At 46.6% G+C, this 25,628-nt stretch overlaps 1 protein-coding gene and 1 long non-coding RNA gene across 2 annotated transcripts in view; one reads left to right on the top strand and one right to left on the bottom strand.

Annotated features, from left to right (window-relative positions):
* Window positions 1-25,628, bottom strand: part of LOC121571125 (inhibitory synaptic factor 2A-like) — a 49,712-nt gene that overhangs the window by 2,970 nt on the left and 21,114 nt on the right. The gene's annotated exons all lie outside the window — the stretch shown is intronic.
* Window positions 4,244-4,963, top strand: LOC121571138. Its single transcript, XR_006001649.1, has 3 exons — window positions 4,244-4,413; window positions 4,639-4,707; window positions 4,856-4,963. It is a non-coding gene; the product is annotated as an uncharacterized LOC121571138 (long non-coding RNA).

Raw genomic sequence — 25,628 nt, 5'->3', positions numbered from 1 at the left:
TCATTCCGATCTCCTCTGCATTATTGTAGCCATCTGCTGCAGCCTGTCAACTATGCCTCTGCCTATCCCTGTTCTCTCCTCTCTGCACAGGCTACACAAACGCCTCACACCGCGTGGCTGCTGCCTCTCTAACCTGGTGGTCCCTGCACGCACCACACACCTGGAGTTCCAGGTCTCAGGCAGCCTCTGGAACTGCCGTTCTGCCGCCAACAAGGCTGACTTCATCCCAGCCTATGCTACCCTCCAGTCCCTCGACTTCCTGGCGCTGACGGAAACATGGATTACCACTGAAAACACTGCTACTCCTACTGCTCTCTCCTCGTCTGACCATGTGTTCTCGCATACCCCGAGAGCATCTGGTCAGAGGGGTGGTGGCACAGGAATCCTCATCTCTCCCAAGTGGTCATTCTCAATTTTTCCCCTAACCCATCTGTCTATCTCCTCATTTGAATTCCACGCTGTCACAGTCACTAGCCCATTTAAGCTTAATATCCTTGTCATCTATCGCCCTCCAGGTTCCCTTGGAGAGTTCATCAATGAGCTTGACGCCTTGATAAGTTCCTTTCCTGAGGATGGCTCACCCTTCACAGTTTTGGGGGATTTCAACCTCCCCACGTCTACATTTGACTCATTTCTCTCTGCCTCCTTCTTTCCACTCCTCTCCTCTTTTGACCTCACCCTCTCACCACCCCCCCACTCACAAGGCAGGCAATACGCTTGACTTCATCTTTACTAGATGTTGCTCTTCTACTAATCTCACTGCAACTCCCTCCATGTCTCCGACCACTACTTTCTATCCTTTTCTCTCTCGCTCTCCTCCAACACTACTCACTCTGCCCCTACACAGATGGTAACGCGCCGCCGCAACCTTCGCTCTCTCTCTCCCACTACTCTCTCCTCTTCCATCCTATCATCTCTTCCCTCTGCTCATTCCTTCTCCCTCCAATCTCCTGATTCTGCCTCCTCAACCCTCCTCTCCTCCCTTTCTGCATCCTTTGACTCCCTGTGTCCCCTATCCTCCCCGGCCGGCTCGGTCCTCCCCTCCAGCTCTGTGGCTTGATGACTCATTGCGAGCTCACAGAACAGAGCTCCGGGCAGCTGAGCGGAAATGGAAGAAAACTAAACTCCCTGCCGACCTGGCATCTTTTCACTCCCTCCTCTCTACATTTTCTTCATCTGTTTCTGCTGCTAAGGCCACTTTCTACCACTCTAAATTCCAAGCATCTGCCTCTAACCCTAGGAAGCTCTTTGCCACATTCTCCTCACTGCTGAATCCCCCCTCCTCCTCCCTCTCTGTGGATGACTTTGTCAACCACTTTGAAAAGAAGGTTGACGACATCCGATCCTCGTTTGTTAAGTCTAATGACGCTGCTGGTCCTGCTCACACTGCCCTACCCTATGCTTTGACTTCTTTCTCCCCTCTCTCTCCAGATAAAATCTTGCGACTAGTGACTGCAGGCCGCCCAACAACCTGCCCGCTTGACCCCATCCCCTCCTCTCTTCTCCAGACCATCTCCGGTGACCTTCTCCCCTACCTCACCTCGCTGATCAACTCATCCTTGACCGCTGGCCATGTCCCTTCCGTCTTCAAGAGAGCGAGAGTTGCACCCCTTCTCAAAAAACCAACACTCGATCCCACTGATGTCAACAACTACAGACCAGTATCCCTTCTTTCTTTTCTTTCCAAAACTATTGAGCGTGCCGTCTTTAGCCAACTCTCTTGCTATCTCTCTCAGAATGACCTTCTTGATCCAAACCAGTCAGGTTTCAGGACTGGTCATTCAACTGAGACTGCTCTTCTCTGTGTCACGGAGGCTCTCCGCACTGCTAAAGCTAACTCTCTCTCCTCTGCTCTTGTCCTTCTAGACCTGTCTGCTGCCTTTGATACAGTGAACCATCAGATCCTCCTCTCCACCCTCTCCGAGCTGGGCATCTCCCGGCGCGGCTCACTCCTGGATTGCGTCCTACCTGACCGGTCGCTCCTACCAAGTGGCGTGGCGAGAAGCTGTCTCCGCACCACGTGCTCTCACCACTGGTGTCCCCCAGGGCTCAGTTCTAGGCCCTCTCCTTTTCTCCCTATACACCAAGTCACTTGGCTCTGTCATATCCTCACATGGCCTCTCCTATCATTGCTACGCTGACGATACACAACTAATCTTCTCCTTTCCCCCCTTCTGATAACCAGGTGGCGAATCGCATCTCTGCATGTCTGGCCGACATATCAGTATGGATGACGGATCACCACCTCAAGCTGAACCCTGGCAAGACGGAGCTGCTCTTCCTCCCGGGGAAGGACTGCCCGTTCCATGATCTGGCCATCACGGTTGACAACTCCGTTGTGTCCTCCTCCCAGAGTGCGAAGAGCCTTGGCGTGACCCTGGACAACACCCTGTCGTTCTCCGCTAACATCAAGGCGGTGACCCGATCCTGCAGGTTCATGCTCTACAACATTCGGAGAGTACGACCCTGCCTTACACAGGAAGCGGCACAGGTCCTAATCCAGGCACTTGTCATCTCCCGTCTGGATAACTGCAACTCGCTGTTGGCTGGGCTCCCTGCCTGTGCCATTAAACCCCTACAACTCATCCAGAATGCCGCAGCCCGTCTGGTGTTCAACCTTCCCAAGTTCTCTCACGTCACCCCCCTCCTCCGCACACTCCACTGGCTTCCAGTTGAAGCTCGCATCCGCTACAAGACCATGGTGCTTGCCTATGGAGCAGTGAGGGGAACGGCACCTCCGTACCTTCAGGCTCTGATCAGTCCTTACACCCAGGCGAGGGCATTGCGTTCATCCACCTCTGGCCTGCTGGCTCCCCTTCCTCTGCGGAAGCATAGTTCCCGCTCAGCCCAGTCTAAGCTGTTCGCTGCTCTGGCACCCCAATGGTGGAACAAGCTCCCTCACGACGCCAGGACAGCGGAGTCACTCACCACCTTCCGGAGACATTTGAAACCCCACCTCTTTAAGGAACACCTGGGATAGGATAAAGTAATCCTTCTATTGTAATAATTGTAAAGTGGTTATCCCACTGGCTATAGGGTGAATGCACCAATTTGTAGTCGCTCTGGATAAGAGCGTCTGCTAAATGACGTAAATGTGCCCTTGAGCAAGGCACTTAACCCTAATTGCTCCTGTAAGTCGCTCTGGATAAGAGCGTCTGCTAAATGACTAAAATGTAAAATGTAAATGTAAATGTATAAATATATATATATATATATATATATATATATATATATATATATATATATATATATATATATATATATATAGTAAATACTTAGTGAAGGGAAATACTAGAATTTGAAGCTACTGTGGAAAGATGTTTCAATCCTATTTTCGTTTTAGCTTTTAGAGTACCAGGATTTAAGAGATTGAATAACATTCAAACCAGTCTTAATTGTGGGTATCACAAATGTAACATGAACGAAGCAGCTCAAATATGAACCATGACTCTGCACAATCTGGTACATTGGATTTTGATCCCATAAAAGTGATTTTAAGTTAATAATGTGATTCAGGTGTACTGCTAAATCGCTGAAATTCAATTTGTCTGTTGATAATCCAGGGCAGTCGCTAGCCATAGATTCCAGATGGATTGTGGGGGGAGCGCACAGTACAGTCTGATTATTCTCATAGCAACCCAAATCAATTCCAATTCCTGACACTGAAATGTACTGGGTGTGACATCAGATTAATGTATATAAACAGTATGAACATCTGTATGTTTCAGTGCATAGTGAAGGGTATTCCCTAACATGATACAATATGTCCATCTAGTAGTCGGGATGTGGGTTGTTTCTGATGTCTGATTTCCTCATCCTCTGCTGTCATCCGATTCCATTTGGGCACTGAGATTAAATCTCTCACTGCTGGGAGAAGCACACAGCTTAATCCCAACCAAATTAAATCATTCACAACCCGAGCAGGCCCAGACGTACTACAGCATAAGCGAAGGACATATTATCTATTATTATACTCTTGTGTATTCTCCATCTATAGCTATTGATTAAGTTTATTTATTTATTTACGTATTATCCTTGGCAGATGTAATAAATGTGGAAAATACTATTTTGGAATGAGTAAAGTATGATTCATACTGTCATACCTGCCTGCCAATTTAATACATGTTGAAAACAAATATTTCCTCAAAGTCATTATATTTCCCAGGCCTCTGCCAATTTAATAAAAAACATCCATTCTATGAAGATTGCAATGTGTGGTTGTACAGTACAAGAAGTGTAACAGGGTTATATTGGTGATTCCCCTTGCCACTTTATTGTTAAGCCAATGGGTTTTTGGTTTTGTCTTGCCTTCACCTACTCAACATGGCATCTTATTGGCTGGTTGGCGTAGCTTGCTTACGAGGGAGGATGTTTCAGTTAGAATCGTCCCAGTGAACAAGCACCAAACCAGCGGTAAGTTCTTCAAAGAACTGTAGGTCAAAAGTGATTTTTACACTCCCAAGTGATGATGTAAATGTATAATTTATATCAATTTGTTTGTAAATGTTATTCGAACATCACACATAAGATGCAGCGTTTTTTGGTGAATATTTGTTGTGCATTTTGTTGTAGAGAATTCCAGCTAATACTAGCTAGCAACTTACTTTGTCTGGTGGGGGGTTTGTATATTTAATACAGTGCGTGAGTGCAGAGTTGGATGGTGAGCCGTGCATTGCATGACGTGCAATTTTGTGCTGTTCCTATCAGGTACATTGTTAAAGATATTATATTGTAATTGTATTATTTTGGTAACTACACGTCCCAGTGAACAAGCACCAAACCAGCGTGCGTGAGTGCAGAGTTGGATGGTGAGCCGTGCATTGCATGACGTGCAATTTTGTGCTGTTCCTATCAGAATAAAGCTCCATGACTGGTGTTACAAGATGGAGTTCGTGTTGATGATTGATTGTACACAACGCAAGAAGAGTACTGTTACAGTGGTGCCGTGACCGTTCTTCTGGATCGGATCATCCTTCGCTGGCTTTCCATCTCAGAATTTCGCCGTGGTTGCCGTTGAAGAATCAGATAAGACGTTGCTGGTGCAGTTTATGGCAATATCGCATTTCGCCACAAGAGAGCGCTACTGCAGCTTTTTACTATCGAAATGGATGATTTCTCTGGTTGAGACTTTCTCTTCACGGATAAACGATATAACTTTTGTGTTACTTGTTTATTTGCAATTCTAACGTATATCTGATATAAGTAGGGTGAGTTTTACCAGTGTACTAGATATAGGTTAGATTTTGACGTGAGGTAAAAAAAAATACAAACAAAAATACAAAATATATATATATATATATTTTGCTATTTACATTTTTATTAGTGTGTTGATTTCCAATTGTTAAGATGGAAGGTGTTGGGAGAGGTAGGGGTTTCCTGACATTTAATCTGTCACCATCTGTTGGTAGGGGTTCAGCCAAAATTCCAGTTGCTTCTACACCTATGCCTAAACTGGAGGGTTTTGGGAGTTTTGATGATAGTTTACCCATGGAAACGCCCAAGGATGTGTATGAAAGAGTTTTGCCAAATGCAGGGAGTGGGGAGGTCTCCATGGATTTCATAGCAGACATAGTACAGCAGATTGGTTATTCCATTGGGGAGAACATTACCTCCTGTTTGGAGTCAAAGACAATTGTTGGACATGTTGATGACAATTTTATGGGAAATGCATGCAGCTCTAGGGGTATGGATGTGTCAGGCCTGAACCTGGTATTGAAGTCTGATATCAGGGAACCGGTGTACTTTCAGGGGGATGGCTCTGAAAAGTGCACAGTGCATGAGTGGGAGGATATGGTCATGGTTTACATGCGTAAGAGGGGCGTATCTGTGATGGACCAAGCAGATTAGGTTATGGGTAGGCTTATGGGAAGGGCCTGTGATGTTGTTAAAGTGGGAATACGCAGCAATCCCTCCATTGATTTATCTAAAGGCCCGAGTCCCATCTTTGACATACTGAAACAACATTTTAGTGACACTGCTTTTTCAAGCATGCCCCTCGCTGACTTTTATGCCACATTACCTCTGACTGATGAACAACCATTCGACTATTGGCTCAGACTGAACAGGGCTATGGAGGTTGCTGAAGATTGTCTAAAGAGACAGAAAAAAAGTGTTGAAGACCCATCTCGTGAGCTAACAGTCATGTTCATCAGACATTGCCCTAACGCCGAACTGTCGCTTATCTTTAAGTGCAAACCATTACAGCAGTGGACCGCTGCAGATGTTCATGAGAGGTTGGATGAATACAGGAGGGAGCAGAGGTAATCTCACTTATCTAAGGTGACGCCAGCCATCGCAACAATGAAGCAGGAAGTTGGTGCTGTCATGCCAATCACCATGCCTGCTGTGAGGCCCCGATGGAACGTATCCTTGCAATGCTGGAGCGTGTGCTGGAGCAGAGGCCACAACAGTCTGACCGTAAGTTACAAAAAGAGAATAGGAGCAAATTGAAGTCTAATGGGCCATGTAACGTGTGCGGGGATGCTGGACATGATACTTACTTTCACTGCAGGGCCAATCACCTCTGCTTTCTTTGTCATGCAGCTGGCCACGCACGCTCTCAGTGCCCCAAGGCCGCAGCTCTGAGCACAGCTGGTGGAGTCCTTACAGTAATCACTGCTCAGCTCCCAGGAAACTAGTAGGCCTGCATGTAGAAGGGGAGAGTGTTGGGCCTTTTGTAGAGTCCCCATCGGTGAGAGCTGTTGATTTGGAGTCTGTATATAGAAGTGTTTGTGACAAAATGGAGACTAAGAAGAGTATCACAATGCAGAACACACAGAGACTTTCCCCATATGATGATTTATTCTATACCAAGGTGTTAATAGGAGGAGAAGTAGAAGTGAGAGCTATGCTTGACAGTGGGTCCATGGCTTGTACCTTGAGCTCTAGGGTCTTACCTGAACTGTTGCATGCAGGAGTGTTGAAAAGTCCATCACTGAGTCCTACAGAGGTAGTCTTGGTTGGTTGTGGTGGGTTGAAGACGAGGCCTTCGGGAGTATGTGAGCTGGAGATGGAGGTATACGGCTGTAGAGTTGCCGTGCCTACACTGGTGGTTGAAGGCCAGAGTGATGACCTCATCTTGGGCAGCAATCTCCTAAAGCACTTGATTCGCCACCTGAAGACTAATGGAGATCTCTGGAAGAGGGTTTATACTCCTGTGTGTGATGGGGGTGAGGAGAGCAAGCTAATCAACATGATGGCTAATGTGGAGAGATGGAGAGACAGTGAAGTACCTGACAAAGTTGGAACTGTGAGACTAAAAGGGGCTGTGACTCTAGAGCCTATGCAGGAGCACTTAGTCTGGGGCAGACCACGAAACACTCAGAAGCTATCAGCGGGCAGTGCTGTTCTCATTGAGCCCAGCAGTTCAAGGTCAACACCAAGGTCAATCCTGGTAGGGAGGACAGTAGCTCTATTGCGGGGGGATGGGTGGCTCCCTGTTACAGTGATAAACCCTTCTCAGAAGACAGTGACATTGAGACGAAACGCCACTCTAGCCGATGTCGTTCCTTGCATGGCTCTAGAGGACTTCGACTGTTCGTGTGTGAATGATGATTCATCAGCAGCTTTTCAGCAGCAAGTGCAGAGAACAGCTGATATACTCACTGACTGCCAAGATGACTTGACACTGACTGATGACAGTTACAGCCAACTTCACGACACTGACGGACCTGACAGTTCAAGCAGTCCTGAGGTTTTATGTGACTTAGGTTTGACTGATATTGATGTCGACTCCTGTCAAGTGTCTCCTGCTGGTAAGAAGAAACTCATCCAGCTCATAGCTGAGTACCAGTCAATTTTTTCCAGGCACAAGTTGGATTGTAGAAAAGCTTCTGGGTGTCTTCACCGCATTCAACTGAGTGATGAGAAACCCTTTCGGATGCCCTACCGACGCCTTTCACCAAATCATTATGAGAAGCTCAAGCAAGCATTGAATGAGATGGAAGAACGTGAAATCATAAGGAAGTCTAGTAGTGAGTTCGCCTCTCCCCTTGTCCTTGTATGGAAGAAATCTGGAGACCTCTGTACTGATTTCCGTTTGCTCAATGCTCGCACCATCAAGGACGCACACCCACTCCCTCACCAGGCTGATGCGCTGGCTGCTTTAGGTGGAAATGCCTTTTTCTCGACAATGGACCTTACCTCTGGCTACTACAATGTGGAAGTGCATGAGGATGACCGGAGATTCACAGCTTTTACGTCACCATTTGGATTGTACGAATACAATCGTATGCCACAGGGGTTATGTAATAGTCCTGCAACCTTTATGAGGATGACGCTAAACATCTTTGGGGATCAGAACTTTCTTAGCCTGCTGTGTTACCTTGACGATGTCTTGGTCTATGCACCCACTGAAGATCTGGCTATACAGCGCCTGGAAATGGTTTTTGAGCGTCTCAAGGCTCACAACCTGAAGTTGGCGTCTAAAAAGTGTAACTTTCTGCAGAGGTCTGTGAAGTTTCTGGGGCATATCATTAGTGCGGAAGGTGTAGCTACAGACCCTGAGAAGGTGAGGGCCATTACAGGAGTAACAGAAGCTGATCTGATGGAAGATGGCACTGACATTTCATCTCAGAAGAAATTGAGGTCATTCCTTGGGATGGTGGTGTATTATCAACAATTAATTGAAGGGTTACTCGACCATCGCAAAGCCTCTCTTTGGATTGACTACTGGACACAAGGCTCCACGCTGGGAAAATAAGCGACGCTCACCTGTCAGGAAGTTGACGGCTGCCGACTGGACAACAGAATGCAGACAGGCCTTATTCCAGCTAAAGTAAGCCTTACTGGACCAGGTTTTGTTGGCCCACCCCAACTTCGACAAACCTTTTCTACTCTCGGTGGATGCGTCCAGCAACGGCTTAGGTGCTGTGCTGTCCCAGGTGCAGGAACAGGGAGCTACAGCGAGACCTATAGCCTTCACGAGCAAGTCCCTCAGTTATGCGCAGTCGAGGTATCCTGCGCACCGGCTCAAGTTCTTTGCCATGAAATGGGCTATCTGTGACAAGTTCCACCACTGGCTACGGGGACAGCAGTTCACGGTATGGACGGATAATAATCCCTTGACATACATTCTGACCAAAGCAAAGCTTGATACTTGTGAACAGAGATGGGTCGCCAAGCTGGCACCGTACGAGTTTGACAACAAGTACATCCCTGGAAAAATAAATGTTGTTGCTGATGCTTTGAGCAGAGAGCCCTTCGTGCGACCCAGTGCACTCCATCGCCTGACAAGGTCCCGTACGAGACCTTACTAGCTGAAGCTAACGCTGTGTGCACAGACAGAGTGCAAGATTTGTTTAGCTGGTCCAGCCACCCCTTTGACAAAGCCTCTGACTCCAATGAAGTGGTCATTAGCTGTCAGGCTACTGTTGACCCCCCTATCTGGTGCTTTATCAATACATGAAGTTGCAGCTGTTCTTCATTCACACAGGTGCTGGGTGGGTGAGGTGGGCTCACATGCACTACTGTTGCCACAGCTTCCACAGGCTGTTATGCCATCAGAGCAGACTGATGTCGATGTTATGCCACACGACCTACTGATGAGTAAGCAGCGTAATGACAACGTGATCAGCAGAGTGATCTTCTTTGTGGAGAGGGGGAGAAGACCATCCCGGAGAGAGCGTGCCCATGAGAGTGTTGAGGTTTTGTGTCTTCTCAGAAGTTGGGACAAGTTGACCATGAAGATGGGTGTACTGTATCGTGTTTCGAAGAATGTGGTTACAAAGAGGAAGATGTATCTGTATGTGGTTCCAGCCTCCATGAAAGCAATGGTGTTGAAGGGTGTCCATGATGAAGCTGGCCACCAGGGCCAACAGAGAACAGTCTACCTGACAAGACAGAGGTTATTCTGGCATGGCCTGGAGAGGGAGGTAAAAGCATATGTGAAGTGCTGCAGGAGATGTGTCGTGAGCAAGACTCCTGATCCGGAAGCAAGAGCTCATCTTGAGAGCATAATACCAACTGAGCCTCTTGAACTAGTGTGCATAGACTTTTGGTCTGCAGAAGATTCTTCAAACAAGTCCTTGGATGTGCTCGTTGTTACTGACCACTTTACCAAATTGGCTCATGCCTTCTTGTGCCCCAACCAGTCTGCTAAGTCAGTAGCTCATCAGTTGTGGAACAACTATTTCTGTGTCTACGGGATGCCTCGCCGTATACACTCAGACCAGGGAGCCAACTTTGAGAGCGCTTTAATAGCCAAACTGTTGAGTGTTGTAGGTGTTCAGAAGTCTCACACCACGCCATACCATCCGATGGGGAACGGGTCCTGTGAAAGGATGAATAGGACGTTGGGAAACATGATCCGGGCCCTGCCGAAGAGAGCAAAGCACAGATGGCCTCAGGCGCTGACGTCTCTCACGTTTGCGTACAATTGTACCATCCACGAGACCACAGGCTTTGCCCCTTTCCTGCTAATGTTTGGGAGGACGCCAAGACTGCCTGTTGACATAGTCTTTGGCTCTGTCATAGAGAACCCACAAATTGTCGACTTTGATCAATTCGTTCAGTCTTTGAGGAGAGATCTGAAAGAAGCCATGAATACAGCACAGGCATCTGCAGCGAAGCAGTTGAAGTGGCACGCTGACCTTTATGACAGAAGAGTCAGAGGAGCACCAGTGGAGATTGGGGATCGAGTGTTGCTGGCTAACAAGGGGGGGACGAGGAAAGCGGAAGCTCGCTGACCGTTGGGAGGATACTGTCTACCTTGTCACTGGATTGAATGCTGACAGTCACACTTTTAAGATTCAGAACAGCTCCACTGGACAGGAGAAGACGGTACATCGCAACCTGATAATGCTAGTCAACTTTCTTCCTCTTCCCCATGCTGCCGTTGATGAGGGAACAGACATGTCTGGATTAACAGAGTCTGAGGACATGAATGACAGCTTTGTGGTCTCAGCTGACATGGACACTGCAGTGGATGATGATGCTGAGTACAGAACAAGAGTGTGGGTGTTAGAGTTGCCTTCTGAAGGAATATGTGACACAAGCCTGGAAGGTGATGTGCGATCCTTGGATGCTCAGGATATTCCACCTTTGGATTCTGTGGAAGATATACTGCAGCTGGAAGGTCTGCCTCCATCAGAGAGTCTTCAAGAATCTGACCGAGACCGTAACATTGTAGTGAGTGAGATAATTGACCAGTCTGCTTACGATATCCGTACTGACCTACCAAACTCGGACCATTCCTTACCTGATCAGTTACGCACTGACTGTGTTGACAGACCCACTATTGCAACAGTACACAACACTGTTACCCCTTATGCAGTTGAAGGTACTCGGGGTCGTATTAGGTCATGGGCAGGAAGAATATTTAAACCAGTGTCTAGACTGATTGAGATTATGAATCAGCAGAAAGTTAGCTCTTGAGGTTAGTATGTGAATGGTATTGACATCTTTTATTTGTTTTGTTTTTACATCATTGTGACCATGATTAGAGGTTGCAGGATAATAATGTGATGGATATGATAAAGTCTCTTATGGTTGTTTATTTTATTACTTGGATGTTTTAAAGTCACTGAGTGTACTTAACATGTAACAGGCTGTCACGGATTCTGCCGAGGCTGCTCCTCCTCCTAGTTCGGGCAGGCTTCGGCGTTCGTCGTCCCCGGAGTACTAGCTGCCACCGTTGAATGTTTCTATGTTTGATTGCTTTTGTCTGTCTGTTACACCTGTGTCCGTTTGTGTCTGATTACGTGTTCTATAAGTTTCCTGTGTTGTATTGGTTAGGTTGTGTGTTGTTTTTCGCCTGTCCGTAGTGCTGCGTGTTTTTTCTCTGTTTTGTTGTTTTATTGTTTTACGCATAGTTTGCGTAATAGCTCGCCTCTGTTTTGTTTGAGGCCGATCGTTGTATCTTTGCCTTGTGGTTCCCAAGTAAACTTTGTTGGACTAAGCTTCGGTGTCCTGCGCCTGACTCCCACACCACATACACCTCAGCCTTGACAGAACAACACACCAGTATGGAGTCAGCAGGAGCAGCGGCGGCACCCAAGTCGCTGGAGGATCGGATCAGCGACCAAGACACCATGATCCGGCAACTTGGGGCCGCCATGAACGAGGTGTCCAACACTCTGCGCCGGTTGGTTACGGGAGAGGTGCCCACGCCTTCCCACACCATACCATCACCAACGGCCAGTCCTCCTCTCCCATCACCGGAACCCAGTGGCATTCGATCTCGCTCCCGAGGGCATATGATGGTTCTGCAGCTGGGTGTCAGGGGTTCCTCCTGCAGGTGGAACTCTACCTGGCCACCATACACCCAGCGCCCTCGGGATACGAGAGCGTCTCCGCCCTCATCTCCTGTCTATCCGGCAAGGCGTTGGAGTGGGCCAACGCCGAATGGAGGGGAATAGACGCCGCTACCATCACCTACGCGGAGTTCTCCCGCCGCTTCAGGGCTATGTTCGATCATCCACCTGAGGGGAAGGCGGCAGGGGAGCGTCTGTTCCACCTCCGACAGGGGAAGAGGAGCGCACAGGAGTTCGCCCTGGAGTTCCGGACTCTAGCGGCGGATGCGGGGTGGAATGAGAGGGCCCTCATCGACCATTACCGGTGTAGCCTACGAGAGGACGTTCGTCGTGAGCTGGCCTGCAGGGACACCAACCTATCCTTCGACCAGTTGGTGGACATCTCCATCCGTCTCGACACCCTGCTGGCTACCCGCGGACGTCCCGAGTGGGGGTCGTCCATTCCACCCTCCAGCACCTCCAAGCCGATTCCCATGGAGCTCGGAGGTGCTGGCGCTAGAGAGAGGAGGAGAGAGAACCCGAGGGGGGCCATCCCCTGCACCAACTGTGGCCGTGGAGGACACACTGCGGCCAGGTGCTGGGGAGGGTCTCCTGGGAGAGGAGACAACAGGTCACGCACTGGGGAGTCATTTCAGGTGAGTAGGCGCCCCACTTACCCAGAGCTCTCTGTTGGTCACATGTGTATACCTGTGAGATTTCCACAGGTGGCACCTCATTCCCAGCATAAGGCGCTAGTAGATTCAGGCGCAGCTGGGAATTTTGTTGATCGTGAATTTTGTTATAGGTTAGGAATTCCCCTTCGGCCGGTAGAAGCCCCCTTTCCTGTTCATGCCCTAGACAGCCGGCCGTTGGGGTCGGGGTTGATCAGAGAAGTCACAGCACCACTTAAGATGACGACGCAGGGGGGTCATGAGGAGATCATTCAGTTTTATCTGATTGACTCTCCTGCGTATCCTGTGGTGCTGGGGCTTCCCTGGTTAAGCGCCCATGATCCTACCATTGCGTGGCAACAGAGGGCTCTTATGGAGTGGTCTGCCCAGTGTGTAGGGAGATGTCTAGGTGTTTCCTTAGGGGCGACCTCGGTAGAGAGTCCGAACCAAGTGCCCGCAATGCGCATTCCCCCCGAATATGAGGATTTAGCACTTGTGTTCAGCAAAACGAGGGCAACACGGCTACCACCTCATAGACAGGGGGATTGGGCGATAGATCTCCAAACAGGAGCGGCACTTCCGCGGAGCCGTGTGTATCCCCTGTCTCAAGAGGAGACAGCGGCTATGGAGACTTACATAGCCGAGTCCTTGGCACAGGGATACATACGGTCCTCCACTTCCCCGGTTTCCTCGAGTTTCTTCTTTGTGAAGAAGAAGGACGGGGTTTGCGCCCGTGTATTGATTACCGTAGTCTCAATCAGATCACGGTTAAGTACAGTTACCCTCTTCCACTGATTGCGACTATGACAGAGTCATTACGCGGAGCGGGTTCTTCACAAAGTTGGATCTCAGGAGCGCGTACAATCTGGTGCGCATTAGGGAGGGGGGATGAATGGAAAACAGCATTTAGCACCACCTCGGGTCATTACGAGTATCTCGTCATGCCATACGGGTTAATGAATGCTCCTTCAGTCTTCCAATCCTTTGTTGACGAGATTTTCCGGGACATGCATGGGCAGGGTGTGGTAGTATACATCGACGACATCCTAGTGTACTCTTCTACACGAGCCGAGCATGTAGCCCTGGTGCGCCGAGTGTTGAGGAGACTGTTGGAGCATGACTTGTATGTCAAGGCAGAGAAATGCTTGTTCTTCCAGGAGTCCGTCTCCTTTTTGGGTTATCGGTTGTCCGCGTCTGGTGTGAAGATAGAGGTTGACCGTGTGTCGGCCGTGCGTAATTGGCAAACTCCAACCACTGTAAAAGAGGTGCAGCAGTTTTTGGGTTTTGCTAATTACTACCGGAGGTTTATCCGGGGCTTTGGACAGGTTGCAGCTCCCATTACGTCCCTACTAAAGGGGGGTCCGGTTCGTTTGCAGTGGTCAGCTGAGGCGGACAGGGCATTTGTCAAACTGAAGAACCTGTTCACCTCGGCTACGGTGCTGGCGCATCTGGATCCCTCTTTACCATTCCAAGTAGAGGTAGACGCGTCCGAGGCCGGTATTGGGGCAGTCCTGTCGCAACGGTCCGGCACGCCACCTAAGCTCCGCCCCTGTGCGTTCTATTCTAAGAAGCTCAGCTCGGCGGAGCGTAATTATGACGTAGGGGACAGGGAGCTGTTAGCTGTAGTCCAGGCCCTAAAGGTGTGGAGGCATTGGCTTGAGGGGGGCTCAACACCCTTTCCTCATTCTGACTGACCACCGTAACCTGGAGTACATCCGGGCAGCTAGGAGATTGAACCCTCGTCAGGCTAGGTGGAACATGTTCCTGACCCGGTTTGTTTTTAAGATCACATACATCCCAGGGTCCCAGAACGGTAAGGCAGACGCCCTGTCCCGGCGGTATGACACAGAGGAGAGGTCCATTGAGCCTACTCCCATACTGCCGGAGTCTTGTCTGGTGGCTCCGGTGGTGTGGGAGGTCGATGCGGAGATCGAGCGGGCACTGCGTACCGACCCTACTCCCCCGAGTGTCCTGTGGGGGCGGACGTACGTTCCGCTCGAGGTTCGTGATCGCCTTATTTATTGGGCTCATACATCACCCTCCTCTGGACATCCAGGTATTGGCCGGACAGTGCACTGCCTTAGCGTGAAATACTGGTGGCCAACGTTAGCTAAGGATGTGAGGGTTTATGTCTCCTCCTGCTCGGTGTGCGCCCAGTGTAAGGCACCTAGACATTTGCCCAGGGGAAAGTTAGATCCCCTGCCCGTTCCACAACGACCATGGTCCCACCTCTCGGTGGATTTTGTGACCGACCTACCCCCCTCCCAGGGGAATACCACAATTTTGGTCGTTGTGGATCGGTTTTCCAAGGCCTGTCGTCTCCTCCCAATGCCGGGTCTCCCTACTGCCCTACAGACCGCTGAGGCCCTATTTACCCACGTGTTCCGGCACTATGGGGTCCCCGAGGATATTGTGTCTGACCGAGGTCCCCAGTTCACCTCCAGAGTGTGGGGGGCGTTCATGGAACGCTTGGGGGTCTCGGTGAGCCTTACCTTGGGGTACCACCCAGAGAGCATTGGGCAGGTTGAACGAGTCAACCAGGATGTGGGTAGGTTTCTGAGGTCCTATTGCCAGGGCCGGCCGGAGGATTGGTCTAGGTATATCCCCTGGGAAGAGATGGCCCAGAACTCTCTCCGCCACTCCTCCACCAATTTAACACCTTTCCAGTGTGTTTTAGGGTATCAGCCGGTCCTGGCACCTTGGCACGAGAGCCAGATCGAGGCCCCTGCGGTGGATGAGTGGATTCGGCGCTCGGAGGAGACGTGGGACGCTGCCCATGTCCATCTGCAGCGGGTCATCCGTCAACAAAAGGCGAGCGCCGATCGCCACCGCAGTGAGGGACCGGTATACGCACCGGGAGATCGAGTCTGGCTCTCGACTCGAAACCTGCCCCTCCGCCTGCCCTGCCGGAAGCTGGGTCGGCGGTTTGTGGGGCCCTTTAAAGTCCTGAGAAGATTGAACGAGGTGTGTTACAGGTTACAACTGCCTATTGAGTACAAGAATATTAACCCCTCGTTCCATGTGTCTCTTCTCAGGCCGGTGGTAGCTGGCCCACTCCAAGAAGATGAGATAGGAGAGACCCTCCGCCCCCTTTGGACATCGAGGGGGCCCCGGCGTACAGGGTCCGGACCATCTTGGACTCGAGGCGCCGGAGGAGTGGTCTCCAGTATCTCGTGGAGTGGGAGGGGTACGGTCCGGAGGAACGGTGCTGGGTGCCTAGGAGGGACATCCTAGATCCATCCCTCCTGACGGAGTTCCACCGTGGGCATCCCACGGGCCCGGGTCCGCATCCTCCTGGCCGTCCCCGAGGCCGGGGTCGGCGCACGGCTGGAGCCGCGCGTCAAGGGGTGGGTACTGTCACGGATTCTGCCGAGGCTGCTCCTCCTCCTAGTTCGGGCAGGCTTCGGCGTTCGTCGTCCCCGGAGTACTAGCTGCCACCGTTGAATGTTTCTATGTTTGATTGCTTTTGTCTGTCTGTTACACCTGTGTCCGTTTGTGTCTGATTACGTGTTCTATAAGTTTCCTGTGTTGTATTGGTTAGGTTGTGTGTTGTTTTTCGCCTGTCCGTAGTGCTGCGTGTTTTTTCTCTGTTTTGTTGTTTTATTGTTTTACGCATAGTTTGCGTAATAGCTCGCCTCTGTTTTGTTTGAGGCCGATTGTTGTATCTTTGCCTTGTGGTTCCCAAGTAAACTTTGTTGGACTAAGCTTCGGTGTCCTGCGCCTGACTCCCACACCACATACACCTCAGCCTTGACACAGGCATGTTTACCTATGAGGGCTAAGGGGATTGATCAACCGCTTTTCACTCTAATTCTCAAGGACAATAGTCTAATCACTGGAATATTTAGTGACTGTTTTAAAGCAGGGTCTGCATCCTCGATATACACAGCTTTACCTTTTAGTTTTCTATATTAGGTAGTATAAAAATATATCAATAATAAATCAATAAAATTCTCTCTCTGAATTATTCTGTACATATGTTGGGTGTTTCTGAACCTGGTATGTTTGCACAGTGCCGTTTTGTATTTTTATTATTTCTCTTTGCAAGTGGAATTCAGTAGGGGGGAGTGTAACAGGGTTATATTGGTGATTCCCCTTGCCACTTTATTGTTAAGCCAATGGGTTTTTGGTTTTGTCTTGCCTTCACCTACTCAACATGGCATCTTATTGGCTGGTTGGCGTAGCTTGCTTACGAGGGAGGATGTTTCAGTTAGAATCGTCCCAGTGAACAAGCACCAAACCAGCGGTAAGTTCTTGGTTGCAAAGCACTGTAGGTCAAAAGTGATTTTTACACTCCCAAGTGATGATGTAAATGTATAATTTATATCAATTTGTTTGTAAATGTTATTCGAACATCACACATAAGATGCAGCGTTTTTTGGTGAATATTTGTTGTGCATTTTGTTGTAGAGAATTCCAGCTAATACTAGCTAGCAACTTACTTTGTCTGGTGGGGGGTTTGTATATTTAATACAGTGCGTGAGTGCAGAGTTGGATGGTAAGCCGTGCATTGCATGACGTGCAATTTTGTGCTGCTCCTATCAGGTACATTGTTAAAGATATTATATTGAAATTGTATTATTTTGGTAACTACACGTCCCAGTGAACAAGCACCAAACCAGCGTGCGTGAGTGCAGAGTTGGATGGTGAGCCGTGCATTGCATGACGTGCAATTTTGTGCTGTTCCTATCAGAATAAAGCTCCATGACTGGTGTTACAAGATGTTGATGATTGATTGTACACAACGCAAGAAGAGTACTGTTACAGAAGCAACAGTAGGAATAGTAGCAGTAGCAGAAAGTTTCATTTTCCAAAAGGCAAGTAACATTAACCTTATCACACAATGTTGTTTAAGACTGATCTTATTTATCGTTGATCAATAGTTTTTTGAAAGCATAGAACCACTTGAAGTGGCATATTTTTGCCTGTTTAACACATGGAAGGATAAAGAGGAGCCAAACCTTCTGAAAGGACATAAAACCCTCCAAGGTCGAACATAAGTATAGGCAGTGTAGGGACAGATGGATGTCCAATGCCCTGTTCAGCCCTTTTCACCGGCATGACAGGCAGTCCAATTAGTTTTCTGAAGGAGATGCTCTGCTAAAAGTGACATAATGAATCTTAGGAACTGTCCTTACCCTTAAGATATGTGTCAGTTCTTCAACTTTATTACAACCTTCAGAGAAAATGATACAGGGTGCCAGACAGGAATTTGGCGGTGCAGAAGATTGAATCAATCAATAAAGGTCTGATTAAATGAACATAAACTTGACTATAAATACAATCTTGAATATATACAGGTAGTTAATACTTGAACTTTACCCCCAAAACAGAATTGTGAAATGATGAGCACGTCAATGACATAGTATGTGCCAGCACATACTGTACCTCTGTTTTGTCGAGATTTAATATCGGTCAATTGCTTCTTACTTCCATCAAGATTGAATTGCCTCAACTTTGAAACGAGTTGCACGCTTTGTATATATGTACAGAAGACGTCCTCTTATTTCCCAGTATTTCTAGAGCCATTCTGAAAGCTCAGCATATCAGGGCTCTTGTTGATACCAAGCCTTCGCTAGAGAACAGCACAAAACAACAGCGCAGCACACTATGGAATGGTCTTGGCACTTATTAAGCAATTAATCACTTGGCAGAGAGCTGCAATTACTGTATGCTGTGGACAATTGGCTCATCAGGGAGCCTGAGGCACACTGTACTGTGTGGATGGCCCTGGGGAGCAGGTGACTGAGTAAACAAAGACCACAGATCTCAGATCATCTCATCGCCAACAGATTGGGACAGCTAGAGACTGGGTATAGCATGTTCAATCATTCACAAGCAGGTTAATCATCTGTTTAGCTACGGTCTGTGAATAGCTGTGTATGTGATCACTGGTGCCTGATTGTTTAGCTGTGGTCCCAGTGGAGTGAACACTGTTTAATGATTGTTCTTTATAGGAGGGTGGTGTTGGCAGATGTTGTCTCCTATATGCTCTCACTGTCTTCCTTCTCCAGTTGGTTTCTAATTCTATAATGTTGTTGGTTTGTCACGACCTTACTTTACTATTACTGTAAGTTTTATTCTGAGCATCTGCTAAATGAAGATGTAAATGTTCTTGATATTTTATCCCCTTCCCATATCACCTCCAGAATACAGTATATTATACAATTCTCCCTATTTGTCTTTCCTTCTGGGCTACCGACATGAATGGTGCAGGCCCAATTTTTTTCTTCTTCATAACATATCCAACAAATATACTTCAATTGCCTAGGTTTATTGATTGAAATCACCAGAGTATAAATGACTCACTTGAAATCATTGAAAATATTTGTCTTTGACTGACAAGGGGCCATTTTGATAGTGCCTTTATTGTTTAAAAGTCAGCTAAGGTCCAGCTCTATTTAATGGTTGACTGCCTTACAGTAACACAGTCATGTGCACAGACACGCACACACAGAATGACAGACGTACTTTATTGAACACATCGATACAACAAGCTCTCTCAACATCAATGAAACTACTGCATCTTCGCTAAAAGCAGGGGGCAGACACGCTAGCCTAAATAGCTACTTGCTCTTAAGAGTAATTGAATGACATCTTCATTAAACCCAACTCATACAACCAGGAACTGTATTAGCACTGATTTGTGAAGTCATTATTAGCCTCAAATTAGCCTTATAAAAAATCCCTGCAAACAAGATTCAACCCTCAACTTCTTTTTTAATTCTGATTCTTGTACCTATGTTACGCATTGTGAACAGTGAATAGTAACCTATTCAGTGTGGGTGTGCATCAGAAATCAGGCTTTTCATCTGTGCTCTCCTAGTATGGAATATGGGCAAAGACCTTGCACTGTTTACTCTTGATGTTACTGCAGAGCCAGACTAAGTAGTCAAAGGGCTCTATTCAATCCGTATCGTGGAAGTTCAGCGTTACAGCGTGATTGAAATTTAAAGGCAATGTTCCCGAATTAGCGCCGACTGCATTCATGGTAAACGCTGCAAATGTCGGCTCAATCAGAAATGACCTTTACATTTCCATTGTGCAATCTGTAACGCTTCAGCGATACAGACTGAACAGAGCCCTAAGCTCCGGAAGGACATTAGCGTGGCTGGTAACTGTATGGAGCAGAGGTTAGAAACTCTGGGCCATAATATATCTCTACGTCCACTGTTTTCTCAGGGGCCTGCTTAGACTGCTTTTCTGCGGTCAGATGCTTTTTTTTGCATTTGTTTCCCCAGCCTGCTTTTCAATGGGATGTGATGTGACTACAGCAGTGGGGCATTTATGCCCTATCTATCTATCTATCTCCCATATTGGAACTGACTTGCTGTTCGGAATTAGAGGCCACATCTCTGCGGCTGCTAATCTTGGCTGAGCAGTTACGGTCCAAGTTTGAGGAATAATTGGCCCTTTGGTTCAGACTTTTTTAGTCCTGGCTCTTTTTAATTCTGCTCACTATACCCAGGCCAGCTCATTAAGTGGAAGCAAAGTATGGTGTGCCCAACAAGGTGATTATTGCTGCCCTATCAGCACTATGAGTCACCACCACAGGCCCTGGCAGAAATAGGCCTGTCATAACAAGAAATGGTCTACTCAAACCTCTACTCTATGTTCAAGTCCATTTTAGGTTGGATATCTATTTTTATTAACATAGCTAGCATTGAAGTCCCAGAAAATAAAGAAGAGTAAAAAAGGAATGGTTAAACATATGGCATACACTGTAAAATGTGATATAGATAGAATGAATGATATAAGTAAATAGTAGACACTCGTAGAAAGAATCATCATTCGCCTTGTAGACTTTAAAAATATATATTGGGTGATTGATTGGGTGTGACACTCAATCCAGTCTGTAAATAAGCAAGATGGAGTACGGGGATACTGCAGAGAAAAAACGAAGACCATTTGCAAAGTTTTTGGATATATTTACTGCCCATCGCGCTGGCAGAGACAGATAGCACTTGATAGATGGTCGTCTTGCTTACAATTGCCAAGTCCTATTCAAGGACAGTAAAAAAATGCAGAGGCACACAATTTAGGAAGGATGAGCTGAAAAACCTATTGAGCACAGATGGAATGATATTAATTTCCTTTGTATACGTTCCACAGGCCTTTTTCGAATAACAAAATGAATCATTTGCATAGACTTTTCATGGAACGGCTGTGTTTAGGTTACATTCTGGCACTCAGTGGAAAATGTATTTCTCTTTTTAGGGATTGTTAAGAGCTTTCTATTGATAACCTCAAGTTTTGAGCATAATTATCAGGCATTCTAGACCTGGCTCTACAGTATGTGAAGCTGTTGGCTCTCTACGATCAGTGCATTGATAAAGATTTTTTACATATTTTTGTCTCTATCAAAGCAGTTTTCCTTCTCTTCCCTTTATCCTTCCTGGCTGTATACTGTGTATTTTAGTCCTTGTTTGTTTCTGTACTGTAAGCTTTATGAATCTCTGTCCCTATGGTGTTTATGGTGTGAAGACATCTGCAGTGTTGGTAAACAGTATATTATATGCTTCCTTCCATGTGACCTTGTGACTTAATATCAAACACCACTTCAGGGTTTCAATTACAATCAACCTTTACTGAAGCAAAGCTATTCATAATTCATGTAACATCTTTACATATCTCCAACCAAGGTTCATGAATAAAGGAGCAAAGTGTGTTCATATGTTTAACCCCTCTTGTATTATGGGAATTACAAGTGTTTTTCAAGAAATATTTTGTTCCTTTAGATAGTACATACACTCCATGTACCCAAAGGACATTAGGCTATACCTACACACACAGTATTACCCACGTAAAGGTCTATATCCTGTATCTGTTCCGATTTTTCCTGTTATGACATGCATTCCTGAGTTAGTGTGGAAACTGTGTTTATTTAAAGTAATCCTATAATGATATCACAATAAATGCATAGTATCACAAACAAGAAGGAGCATTCTTGTTGAATCATTGTGACACATCAACTACTGTAATCACTTTGTTAGCACACAACGCCTCATACATACACTAATTAGATTACATGGGTTGTAAATCAGGAAGACTACACTAAGCAATGTGACTCATTGCAGCATTTATGGTTGGAATTAATCATTCCTGCATGTCCGTTTCCTTACTCTGACACCATGGCTGTTACATGATGCATTATTTACGCAAGCCACAAGAGAACAGGGCTGAACAAAATGAGGGGCTTTGACTGGATGAGAACATTGATTAGGTATTGATTAGGTTAACTCAGGTTAAGATGGAGATTAACTTCTAGTTTAGTTTATTAGGATCCTCATTAGCTACTGCACATGCAGCAGCTACTCTTCCTGGGGTCCACATGCAGTGCATTCGGATAGTATTCAGACCCCTTGACTCTTTCCACATTTTGTTACGTTATAGCCTTATTTTAAAATGTATTAAATACATTTTTTCCCTCATCAATCTACACAGAATACGCCATAATGACAGAGGAAAAACAGGTTTTCAGAAATGTTTGCAAATGTATTAAAAATAAAAACAGAAATAACTTATTTACATAAGTATTCGAACGCTTTGCTACGAGACTCGAAAAATTGAGCTCAGGTGCATCATGTTTCCATTGATCATCCTTGAGATGTTTCTACAACTTGATTGGAGACCACCTGTGGTAAATTCAATTGATTGGACATGATTTGGAAAGGCACACACCTGTCTATATAAGGTCCCACAGTTGACAGTGCATGTCACAGCAAAAACCAAGCCATGAGGTCAAAATAATTGTCCGTAGAGCTCCGAGACAGGATTGTGTCGAGGCACAGACCTGGGGAAGGGTGCCAAAACATTTCTTCAGCATTGAAGGTCCCCAAGAACACATTGGCATCCATTGTTCTTAAATGGAAGAAGTTTGGAACCACCAAGACTCTTCGTAGAGCTGGCCACCCGGCCAAACTGAGCAATCGGGGGAGAAGGGCCTTGGTCAGGGAGGTGACCAAGAACCCGATGGTCACTCTGAAAGAGCTCCAGAGTTCCTCTGTGGATATGGGAGAACCTTCCAGAAGGATAACCCTCCCTGCAGCACTCCACCAATCACGCCTTTTCGATGGAGTGGCCAGACGGAAGCCACTCCTCAGTAAAAGGAACATGACAGCCGCTTGGAGTTTGCCAAAAGGCACCTAAAGGACTCACATCATGAGAAACAAGATTCTCTGGTCTGATGAAACCAAGATTGAACTTTTGCCTGAATGCCAAGTGTCACATCTGGAGGAAACCTGGCACCATCCCTAAGGTGAAGCATGGTCGTGGCAGCATCATGCTGTGGGGATGTTTTTTCAGTGGCAGGAACTGGGAGACTAGTCAGGGTCGAGGGAAAGATGAACAGAGCAAAGTACAGAGAGATCCTTGATGAAAACCTGCTCCCGAGCGCTCAGGACCTCAGACTGGGGCGAAGGTTCACCTTCCAACAGGAATACAACCCTAAGCACACAGCCAAGACAATGCAAGAGTGGCTTCAAGACAAGCCTCTGAATGTCCTTGAGAGGCCCAGCCAGAGCCCGGACTTGAACACGATCAAACATCTCTGGAGAGACCTGAAAATAGCTGCGCAGCGATGCTCCCTGTCCAACCTGACAGAGCTTGAGAGGATCTCCCCAAATACAGGTGTGCCAAGCTTGTAGCGTCTTACCTAAGAAGACTTGAGGCTGTAATCGCTGCCAAAGGTGCTTCAACAAAGTATTGAGTAAACGGTCTGAATACTTATGTAAATGTCATATTTCAGATTTCTTATAAATTAGCTACAAATAAAAAAATGATTTTTGCTTTGTCATTATCGGGTATTGTGTGTAGATTGATGAGGGGGGAAAAACAATTCAATACATTTTTTTATTAGGCTGTAACATAACAATAAGTGGAAAAAAGGTACAGTGCCTTGCAAAAGTATTCACCCCCCTTGGCATTTTTCCTATTTTGTTGCATTACAACCTGTAATTTAAATAGATTTTTATTTGGATTTCATGTAATGAACATACACAAAATAGTCCAAACTGGTGAAGTGAAATGAAAAAAATTACTTGCTTCAAAAAATGCAAAACAATATATAACGGAAAAGTGGTGTATGCATATGTATTCACCCCCTTTGCTATGAAGCCCCTAAATAAGATATTGCGCAACCAATTACCATCAGAAGTCACATAATTAGTTAAATAAAGTCCACCTGTGTGCAACCCAAGTGTCACATGATCTGTCACATGATCTCAGTATATATACACCTGTTCTGAAAGGCCCCAGAGTCTGCAACACCACTAAGCAAGGGGCACCACCAAGCCAGCGGCACCATGAAGACCAAGGAGCTCTCCTAACAGGTCAGGGACAAAGTTGGGGAGAAGTACAGATCAGGGTTGGATTATGAAAAAAGATCTGAAACTTTGAACATCCCACGGAGCACCATTAAATCCATTATTAAAAATTGGAAAGAATATGCCACCACAACAAACCTGCCAAGAGAGGGCCACCCACCAAAATTCACTGACCTTGCAAGGAAGGCATTAATCAGAGAGGCAACAAAGATACCAAAGATAACCCTGAAGGAGCTGCAAAGCTCCACAGCGGAGATTGGAGTATCTGTCTATAGGACCACTTTAAGCCGTACACTCCACAGAGCTGGGCTTTATGGAAGAGTGGCCAAAAAAAGCCATTGCTTAAGAAAAAAATAAGCAAACACGTTTGGTGTTCGCCAAAAGGCATGTGGGACACTCCCCAAACAAATGAGACTAAAATTGAGCTTTTTGGCCATCAAGGAAAATGCTATGTCTGGCGCAAACCCAACACCTCTCATCACCCCGAGAACACCATCCCCACAGTGAAGCATGGTGGTGGCAGCCTCATGCTGTGAGGATGTTTTTCATCGGCAGGGACTGGGAAACTGGTTAGAATTGAAGGAATGATGGATGGCGCTAAATCCAGGGAAATTCTTGAGGGAAACCTGTTTCAGTCTTCCAGAGATTTGAGACTGTGACGGAGGTTCACCTTTCAGCAGGACAATGACCCTAAGCATACTGTTAAACCAACACATGCGTGGTTTAAGGGGAAACATTTAAATGTCTTGGAATGGCCTAGTCAAAGCCCAGACCTCATTCCAATTGACAATCTGTGGTATGACTTAAAGATTGCTGTACACCTTCGGAACCCATCCAACTTGAAGGAGCTGGAGCAGTTTTGCCTTGAAGAATGGGCAAAAATCCTAGTGGCTAGATGTGCCAAGCTTATAGAGACATACCCCAAGAGACTTGCAGCTGTAATTGCTGCAAAAGGTGGCTCTACAAAGTATTGACTTTGGGGGGGTGAATAGTTATGCACGCTCAAGTTTTCTGTTTTTTTTTGTGTCTTATTTCATGTTGTGTAAATCAAATGATACAAACCCCCCAAAAATCAATTTTAATTCCAGGTTGTAAGGCAACAAAATAGGAAAAATGCCAAGGGGGGTGAATACTTTCGCAAGCCACTGTATGTATGTCTGTTTGAAGTGTATACAAATTGATTATACCATTGCTTTTCAACACACAAATCTTTCTGAAAAAGACTAGAAGAGAAGTAGTTAATTTCTCCTCAACACTCAAACATGAAAGACTATCATGCATGTTGTTGTTGTTAGTTCTGTGTGCACAGTTAAGCGCAAGGCATGCTGCTTTATTTTTTAGCCAGCTGTAGCATTCTAGGTCTTTCTTTGCTACACCTGACCATATTACCAGACAGTGATCAA

Source organism: Coregonus clupeaformis, chromosome 1, assembly GCF_020615455.1.
Source record: "Coregonus clupeaformis isolate EN_2021a chromosome 1, ASM2061545v1, whole genome shotgun sequence".
Lineage (NCBI taxonomy): Eukaryota > Metazoa > Chordata > Actinopteri > Salmoniformes > Salmonidae > Coregonus > Coregonus clupeaformis.
The sequence above is the reverse complement of the archived record's forward strand: the minus strand, read 5'-3'. Positions and strand labels throughout refer to the sequence as shown.